General features: G+C 40.6%; 1 long non-coding RNA gene across 3 annotated transcripts; it reads right to left on the bottom strand.

Annotated features, from left to right (window-relative positions):
* Window positions 1-889: 889 nt before the first annotated feature.
* Window positions 890-8,298, bottom strand: LOC308594790. 3 transcript variants are annotated; one of them, XR_014011613.1, is made up of 4 exons: window positions 8,195-8,298; window positions 5,706-5,761; window positions 4,808-4,916; window positions 890-1,169 (listed from the first exon to the last, which is right to left on the bottom strand). It is a non-coding gene; the product is annotated as an uncharacterized lncRNA (long non-coding RNA). The 3 variants fall into 3 exon arrangements; XR_014011614.1 differs by having other exon boundaries at window positions 5,706-5,764; window positions 8,195-8,287; XR_014011615.1 differs by lacking the exon at window positions 890-1,169 and adding an exon at window positions 2,662-2,739 and having other exon boundaries at window positions 5,706-5,764; window positions 8,195-8,287.
* Between the last annotated feature and the right edge of the window lie 1,307 nt (window positions 8,299-9,605).

The following is a 9,605-nucleotide window of genomic DNA, read 5'->3' as shown; positions in this document are numbered from 1 at the left end:
CGGCTTTTACAAATCGGAATCCTTATGTTTTGATGCTTGACTCTCATTCACCATATGTTTACAGATATGGAGATCTGCTGGGCATCTTTGAGCCATTAACTGTGCAACAGCAGGCATATTTATACTCAAGGGTGAGCTCCCTTGAGAGAAATGAGGCTTATGGTTTTCTTTTTAAGGCCTTTTTATTGTTTCAAAATTTTAAGGAAAGCATTGCCATGTTTACACCAAATATGAGAAGGAAATTGAAATATATGCATTTTTATTATATTATTATAAAATTATAATATTTTAAGAATATAATATTTTATTTTCAGCACAAATTGGAAACAATGACGGCTCAGTCTTCTACACATTTACACAGGAGTAACTGCCATTGATTCTCATAGGTTCTCTGTACATCTGCAGCCATGTCTGCTCCTGCTGGCCAGAGTGATGTGGGAGGGGGAATCTTGTCATCAATTTTGCACGATTAAAATGGCATCTAATAAGCTCATGTATTGGGCGGGCAAGGATGGGGTGGGTAATTGTGTGTGTGTGTGTATGTGTGCGCGTGCCCATGTGTGTGTGTAAAATAGTATTTTTACAAATATTACATTTATGCCCCATATTTTCTGCACATTGAACCTATGCACAAAGTTTTCAGAGTCGCCCATTCAGGCACCGACAAGACCCAGCCCTTTTAAGATGGTGGCTGCATGTGTCTTCAAAACATCTCCTGGCAATAATTCCTGTTGATCTTAGTGGGTGTTGTTTCCACTTACATATGCTCACATGCCACAGAATCTGGTATTCTCTTGGCTTCTGTTTTGAATTTATTTGGCTAGTAAGATGGAGCTTACCTTGCCCTCCAGTACACTTGCTGCAGCTTTTGGCAAAGCCAGAGGTCGCTCTCCTGAGCTGTTTTTCATTTCATTTTATGTGTGTAAATGTAACACCTTATGAATTACTTGGCTGGTGTGTTCTGACAGCTAAAAAGCATGATCATCCCCCCCCCCTTTCTGAAGAATGGAAAGAGAAGCAATTGTCCCTATTTGGATGGTGATTTATTGAGGGAACATTTTCCTTAAAAAGCAAAGCAAAAGCGATTTATAGGTCCCAGGGTTATTCCTTGATGGTAGAGTTCACCTTTATTGTCCATGGCCGTCTTGTATGTGAGATCGTCCTTTATCCTGAACAAGAAAAAAATACGGCAGAGGTTTTCCTTCTTTCCTTTGATCAGGCATGAAAAATCTGAAACCTTCATTGACCATACATGTATACCAGTTACAGGCACTTTGGATATGCATGTTGCTTTGTAATGACCACCCACTTTTGTCTCTGGCCTCATCCACCACTGATGCACAGCCCCCATAAGGTTGTCCACAAGAGAATTTGGCACTCTGGATGAACACATCAGGCTCAGGGGAACAGCTGGGGAAAGCTCAGGAGGCTTGGCCAGGGGGACTCTGAGGGAACGGCTTCTTGTACCCTAGTCACCTGCTCCTTCTGCCTAATAGTAGGGCTGGGCCTGTTGGACGTTGCTCCTAATTTAGCTAATTCTATATTGTAACTTCTAAGAAGCAAGATCCTGATCCTCTGGGGCAGCCAGTGCAGGATGTGCCTACAAAAACGCAGTCCTGGAGCACTGATGTACCCAAACCCCTGAATAATGGATGTCTGAGGCACGAGGCAACTTGGTTATGCCCAAGTTAATTTGCCAGGTTTGTGAAGGGAACTGCTCCTCTTTGCTAGAAAACAGGACTATAAATGTATTTCCTTGTACTTACAGGTACGGAATAGATCTTCTGCTATGCTCTTTTGCTGAAAATACATACAATGTCCTCCTTTTAATTTCTCTTTAGTTTTTGTCAGATCTTTAATTTCCATGGCCTCTGTTGAGCTGAATATTTTGTGAAGCAAATCTACCCAATGATACCGACTGATTACTGAGTGGTTGGATTGTGGTTTGTATTTATTTGTTGTTTGTTCTTATTGAGTTTAATTAATTTTCTGCTGAAAACTTCAATAAAGATAATTAAAATGGGGTGTGTGCAGTCAGTCAGGTCAACAATAAAAGGGGTGGTGGTGATAGGGGCTCACTACAGCCTAACATACCCTAGAATCCTCCTCACATTGTCTTTTTGTTTATTCATAGTAACCCTTAATGAAATATGGGAATTTACTTGCATATCACTTTGATGATTTTATTGCATCAGGGAGATGGCTAACTTTAATATATCCAGAAGTTAAGAACATGTCTACTTGTTATGCCCCCTTCCCGGCCAGGTTGACAATGTGTACTTTAAAGTAAGTTTGACTGTGTTCAATGGAGTTTACTGCCAAGTAAGCATGTTTAGGATTCCACCTGAGCATCACGACCCTATCCCTATTTATTTAAAAGTAAGTCCCTGGTAAATGTGTTAGGATTGCAATCTTAATATATGATTTTAGTTATTAGTTACACCACAGGTAGCCAATGAGATGCCCTCCAGATACTGATGCATTATAACTCCCATCATCCTTGGCTGACTGGGGCTGATGGGTGCTCGAATCCAGCAACATCTGGAGGACATCATATTGATTATCATTGACTTACATTTTATCTTTGGATATCAAGCTGCAGTCCTGCACTCATTTATTGGGGAATAATTCATTTTCTTCTGAGCAGACATATGGGATGGCTTGGTCAATGTCTCTTCTATATAGGTTTCCTAAACATTCAAATAATTCTAGCTACAGCTCTCTTTTTGTAACGTTCTTCTATAATAATGGTAAAAAAAAATTAAAATAAGTTCATGTACAACAAACAAAACCCCTTGTTTCTTTGTGAACAGAAATATTTTCTTTTTAAGTCTATGATCCCACCCCCCCCAAAAAGGATGCCACATTCTCTTGATTTGATGTTCATGTTATCTTTTGTATTTATAGAAAAAATATCACAGGGCATTCTGTTTATTTACAAGGGACTCACATGTGTATTTTTATAGCTTTTCTGCTGTCATAATGAATTACCAGCAATAAGCAATGCTTTGTTGGCCTCAGTGAAAATCAAATGAAACCCAGCAGGAGTTCCCAAAGTGCATTGTCCAAGTGTGTAAAAATGCTGCGTTGATGACAGATCATACTGTTTTTATTAAAGCTGAGAACACAGACTCTACTTTGCTTTTTGACCCTAGCGCTTTACTGTCAAGGTGATTTTATTTCTACAAATTTCCCTTCTGCAGGCCTCATCAACGATTCACCATAAAACATTAGACAAATTCCCATCACCTGTATGTAATTAAGGCTGGTTTGGATGTGCTGCTCATGACAACTAAGAAGATGTTTTTCTGCTTTGTGTAAAAAAGAAATCCACTTAGCAGTGTTCATTCAAGACACAATGTCTCCTTGTTTTAGTACCTGCTTCCTTTCATTCCTTTTTAAGCTGATAAGGACATCAGGGAAAAGGTCTTGAATTAATGCACTAGTTATAACATTTACCCGCAACTGGAAAAATCTGCTTTTTAGTTTTGTTGGGGTAGGGAATGAGGAAGAGACTAAATATCTCATTACAAACCCACCAAGATGTGAGATTCCAGAAAAGATGAATGCAACACATGACACTTGTCTACTCTGAAGTAAGTTGTAGTAAGACTTACTCCTAGGCAACTTTGCATTAGATTACAGACTTAAGCACTTTTTAGAAATATGGTCACTTTCCATTGCATTTATCTTCTCCATTTCTAATAGGTCAGGGCTTTATTTCTAAAAAGAAGAAGTGCGAGATTGACGGCCCAGTCCCTCATTCAGAGTCAATCACTCTGAACCCACGTATATGCTTACATACAAAGGCAAGGGTACATTGACTGTACCCTTGGAGGTACAGATATTTGAAGGACCTCCTTCAGATGTCCCTGTCATTTGTTGCAAGGCATGTGACGACAAGCAGGAGGGTCTTCTCAGTGGTGGCTCCCCAGAGTTTCCTCTGGCACCTCCTCTGTTTGAAAAACATTTCCCCCCAAGCCTTTTAACATTTTTATTTCCTACTGAAATGCAGATCTTAATGCACGCTTCTGTTTAAATTTTTGACCATTTATATTGCTGTATATTAATTGCCTTTAGTTTTTATGCATTGCAAACCCACCATCAAACATTTTTTGAACGGTGAGATATAGTTGATTACACAGGGTTGGGGAAAAGGCATTTTACAGCCACCTTTAGCATGTTCTAGGGCTTAGCTTTACTGTTCCGGTTTTGTATATAAATGATGGCATATGTTAAGTTTTTAGTTTGTCAGAGATTGTGTCATTTAGTGGCATAACAGAAGTCTCTCTTATAAAAAGGGACAATGGGACAGACCTTCTCTTCAGCATAAGTTTTACAAAAAGAAATGGTGTGAAGTGCTAGAGTTCAAACCTAACCTAGAAGTCATACTTTGTGATCTGGAAACTGGTAAATGCCAGATGTTATGGGGTTGGTTGTGGTTGTTGAGAGATGATAAACACCCCACACATCCTGTGTTATATTTTATTTTTGACAATTTTGCATCTGGAAATCTTGGATGAAAGAGCATGCCCACCAATTTCATCACATGTCCTCCAGCATTAATTGAAACTCTGCTTATACACAACCTTGCAGGGGAGAGATCAGAATGCCACATTTTTTTATTATATTGAAATGTAAAGATAATGCTGTGGTGACAGACCTCAAGTTGTCATCTGGGAGATAATAGCTTGTTCTAATAGTGCTTCCCATTTAACTGTGTATATTTGCTTTAGCTTCCAAGATATGCTTGGATATTTTGGTCCTTTTGCTAGACCACTAGAAGATTTAGGAAATGAATACTTACCTGGCAGGGGAGACACCTTGATCACTAGAAGATTCAAGAAATATTTCCATCTAGTAAGACTCCACTTCATTCCAGGCAAGTCCAGGTCTAGGCTGTTTTGGCTGAGGCCCTGGAACAGAAAGTAAGTTCTGAAGCTGAATCCTTTGATTCCTGGCTTTGATTAATGCTCTTCTGCCTACTAAGCCTTGCTTCATGTCTCAGTTGAGGTCCATTGTGGGCTGGGGTAGAATCTGAGGAGGCTTTTGTTTGCTACTACTTGACTCACTACCTATTTGTATAAAATAAGAGTGGCTCTTAGCTGTTGCTGGACTCCAACCTCCAAAAGCGCCAACCATCATGGCCAATGGTTAAGCATGATGGGAACTGTAGTCTAGCCACTTGTTGAGGGCTACAGGTTGGGCACACCTGATGGAAGAGATCATTTAAAGCGGGTGGGATGCACAGAGCATCCTCCTTAAGTCTCATATGTACTGTATTTATTTATTTATTATATTTGTATACTGCCCTTCATCCAATGATGATGATGATGATAATTTTATTGTTTATACCCCACCCATCTGGCTGGGTTTCCCCAGGCATGCTTTCAGGGGGGGAAAGTCAGACATTAAAAACTTCCCTTCCGTTGTGTAATTCTTTATCTCCCTGACATCTGATGGGAGGGTCTTTCACAGGGAGGGTGCCACTGCTGAGAAGGCCTTCTGCCTGGTTCCCTGTAACGTAACTTCCTGCAGTGAGGGAACTACCAGAAGACCCTCAGAAGTGGACCTCAGTGTGGTTCGCAACATAGAAATACAAGTTGAGAACACAAAATACCTAATAAAACAAAACAAACCAATAACCCCGCTCCCACAAACACATTTCAAAGGCCGTCGAATGTTAATCAGTCAAAAGCCTGTACCTAAAAATATGTTGCTCAGAGTGTCCGCTTCAAATGATTGCACAGTCTGGCCAGAGCTGCTGAGATGAGATTGCCAGAGGGCATGGAATTAGCTCAATCTAAATTACCATGCTGACGGAAGAATTGCCAGCCTAACAAGATGGTTACTAAAACGACACACTAATCAACACATAATAAAACTCATAGCACCAAAAAGCAGCTAAGTGTCTTGTAGACAGAGGCAGCAGTACAAGTGCTTAGTTCACTTTCAGAAACAAACAGTGGAGGAATGTGTTTCTAAAGTGTGTGTAGACTTTATCGCATCAAAGTAATTTCAGAGCAGTTTCCTACAAACTGTAAAATAATACAATAAATATAGTGTACCTACTGGGATCGCTTGTACTATAGCTGTGATGCTCTATTGTTCTGTCTATTGCTGCTGTTCTTGCCCTTTGCTTGTAAACTGCTTTGGGATTCACTTGAATGGAAATACATTGAATCAAATTAGATCTCTAAGGGCTTCATGCTTTAAGGAATTATGTTCATCAATCGTGGACCTATGGCAATTTTGTTCCATGCATACCCTGGGATGGAGCACCAAGCCAAGGGAGAGAAGCCAAAGGACTGGGGATGTTGCAGTGGAATTTGGTTGAACTGGCTGTTTGATTTCCATCGTTGTCACAACAAGCAACACCATCCAAAGGGCTGGGGAGGGATGTCAAGGTAGGCTTTCCTGATGAGCACTCTGAGGCAGTTTAGGAATCTAGGAAGCTGTCATATGCTGAATTAGACCACTGGACCATCTAGTTCAATATTGTCTATAATAACAGGCTCTCTAGAGTTGCAGGCAGAATATCTTTTCCAGCGCTATCTGCAGATTAAATGCAAAGCAAGTTGCTCCAGCACTGAGCGTAACTGACAAAAATGAATTAATGTTTCAAAGGGGACACTAAACACCAACTGAAAAAAGTCAGGTTTTTTTTGAGGGAAAATGAAGCATAATATTGAAATGTAAGAAGAGTTTATTTGCACAAGTCCAATTAAAATAAAACATTCAGTGTGGTCCTGGAAGCCATTTCATATGTCAGAAATGGCATTGCACTATTGAGGACAAAGATACTGAAGGATATGAGACGGCCTTAACCAAATATACTAAAATCTGAGTTTGCTGATGGAACTATAGGTCTTCCTTTTGGCAAGTACCTAGTTAATCCATCTTCCTTCAAGGATTTGTATGCCGGTCTTGGGATACAAGAAGCAGATGCTGACAGAGGCTAGTGGAAAAGGAAAGCTGTGCTTTTCTTTTTACTTTGAGACTCCTGCTGGCTGAACTGCTGATGGAACTACTATTCACCAACTGTTAGAGAGACATGCTTAGCCTGCTGATGGGAATACAGTACAGCTTTTGCTGACGAGCAGCTCGCTGACTCTCTCTTTGCTTAAGGATGCAGTAGTGCAAAGGGTCCCCATGGTTTTTAAACACAGTCCTCCAGTATCCATGCTTGAACGTCATCTCACACTTTCCCCTATTAAATGTAGTGTAAAAACCATGAATCTAAGCACCTTGGCCAAACTCACATCATACGTTTAAAGCACTATGATACCACTTTAAACACCCATCATTTTCCCTGAAGAATTCTGGGCGCTGTGGTTTGTTAAAGCTTCTGAGAGCTGTAAGGAGATTCCATTCCCCCTCGCAGATCCCTGTCAAGAGAGATTGAGGAGGAAAACCTTTCTGAGAATTGTACCTCTGTGTGAGGAATGGGATACTCCTAACAGCTTTCAGCACCCATAACAAACTGCAGCTCCCAGAAATCTTTGGGGGAAACCCGTGACTGTTTAAAGTGGTCTCATAGCACTTTAAATATATGATGTGAATGTGAGCATTGTGCTGCTACAAATGCCTGCCTCCAAAGTATGGATCTACATGATTACACCCTCTTATCCACACTGTTGCCAGCATTAAAAAATACAATCATACCCTGCACCTCGTGGTGCCATGGTGGTGGGAAAACCCTCCATGTTTAGGGCACAAGTTCTCAAGATTTGTACCTGTCAAATACAGTGGTACCTCGGGTAAGTACTTAATTCGTTCTGGAGGTCTGTTCTTAACCTGAAACTGTTCTTAACCCGAAGCACCACTTTAGCTAATGGGACCTCCTGCTGCTGTCGCGCCACCGGAGCACGATTTCTGTTCTCATCCTGAAGCAAAGATCTTAATCTGAAGCACTATTTCTGGATTAGCGGAGTCTGTAACCTGAAGCATATGTAACCTGAAGCTATGTAACCTGAGGTACCACTGTACACCCTTTAATCACATCTTCTGCCTGTCCCTTCTGACAGTATTCTGTGTTAATTCTGAGTAACTGACACAGTGCACCCTGTTGCAACAAGGGAGTGAGGCCTGATATCCAGAACACTTGCGTTCTCATGCTTTCATGAAAGGGAAGTGACATCAAAATTCACGGACTGTCTGAGGACTGAAAATATAATTACCGATGAATAATTACCTTAACTCATTTAAATATACTCGAGGTTTTATGAGGCCTATCACCTTCCCTCGATGTCCATGGGCAGGTGTGGGAAGGCACGCCAGCATTTCAAATTCTGTGGAAAGGTTGTGTAATGGGCAATGTCACATTAAAGGGCACAACAGGTGGTGGCCAGCTGGTAACCTAGGCAACCAAGTGGGTTAAGTTGTGGCCTTCTGAAAGAGGGCAGTGTGTGTTTACTTGGCTGAGGTAATAAGACCAAAGAGGCATGCAAGGAGATTTTCTGTGGAAGAAGATTTCTAGGCAGCCCCTCATAAGCAACTATATGGATGGCAGCTGAGAAGGTACAGACTTCCAGTGTAAAGAGACAAATAACTCTGAGCCCCGGGGGAAGAGACTATGTATTATTATTAATTAATTAATTAAATAAATAATTAAATTTGTATACCACCCTTCATTTGTAGATCTATGGGTGGTTCACAGCATAAAAATGCAAGATGAAAACACAAAATACGTAACAAAAACAACAACAAAACAAACGAATATGCCCCCATTTACTAACACAGAAGCCACACCTTATTTTATATACTTGTACAACATCGTGCCCACTATCTGCGGGCAGCTGTCCTAATGGGCATACATTTAGGAATACATTTAAAGAACTCATACCATTTTAACAGTCATGGTTTCCTCCAAAGATCGTGAGAACTGAAGTTCCTTAAGGGTACGGAAAGGTTTTAGGAGACCCCTCATACAACTATAATTTGCAACACACTTAAACTACAGTTCACAGGTTTCTTTGAGGGAAGTCATGACTGTCAAAATGGTATGAGTGCTTTAAAGTATGAGGTGGACGTGATCTAACTGTCTGATGTTTCCTCCAGTAATTTTCCATATGTTACCAATATATGTTACTCTCTTGGTAGCCGTAGGTGACCATGAATTCCATGGTGGAGAAAGGACATATGACTCCATCCCGCTTCCACCAGCCTGCTTGATTTCCATGTTAGTAGTCCCTTGCAGGCTGTGGGGCTCATGGGGGGAAGTCTTCTACTAAGGAGACTGGTGGAGGAAGGAGTGCTCACAGTCACCCAATAATTTATTATGCACAGTTCCCACTGAATATGGCTCACACGCTTGGACAGCACCTACACAATTTCTGAAAATGTAAGTGAACTTTGAGCTCATTGACAATTGCCTGTTGGATTGTGCTAGTATTTTGAAAATAGGAATTTTGAAAACAATATTTGTGGGTGGGGTTGTTCCATTTGTTTTACTGCATTGTATTATCTTTTTTAGATTCAGCCTGCCCTGGGACCATATGGTGAAAGGTGGGTAACAAATTAATAATAATAATAACAATAGCAACCAGCACCACAATAATAATAATCTATTAATATATGTTATTAATATGTATAAGTCTATTAGA

This window comes from Podarcis bocagei (genome assembly GCF_964188305.1).
Source record: "Podarcis bocagei genome assembly, chromosome: 9".
NCBI classification, from domain to species: Eukaryota; Metazoa; Chordata; class Lepidosauria; order Squamata; family Lacertidae; genus Podarcis; species Podarcis bocagei.
Note: the sequence above shows the minus strand (reverse complement) of the source record. Positions and strands in the feature narration are given on the sequence as shown.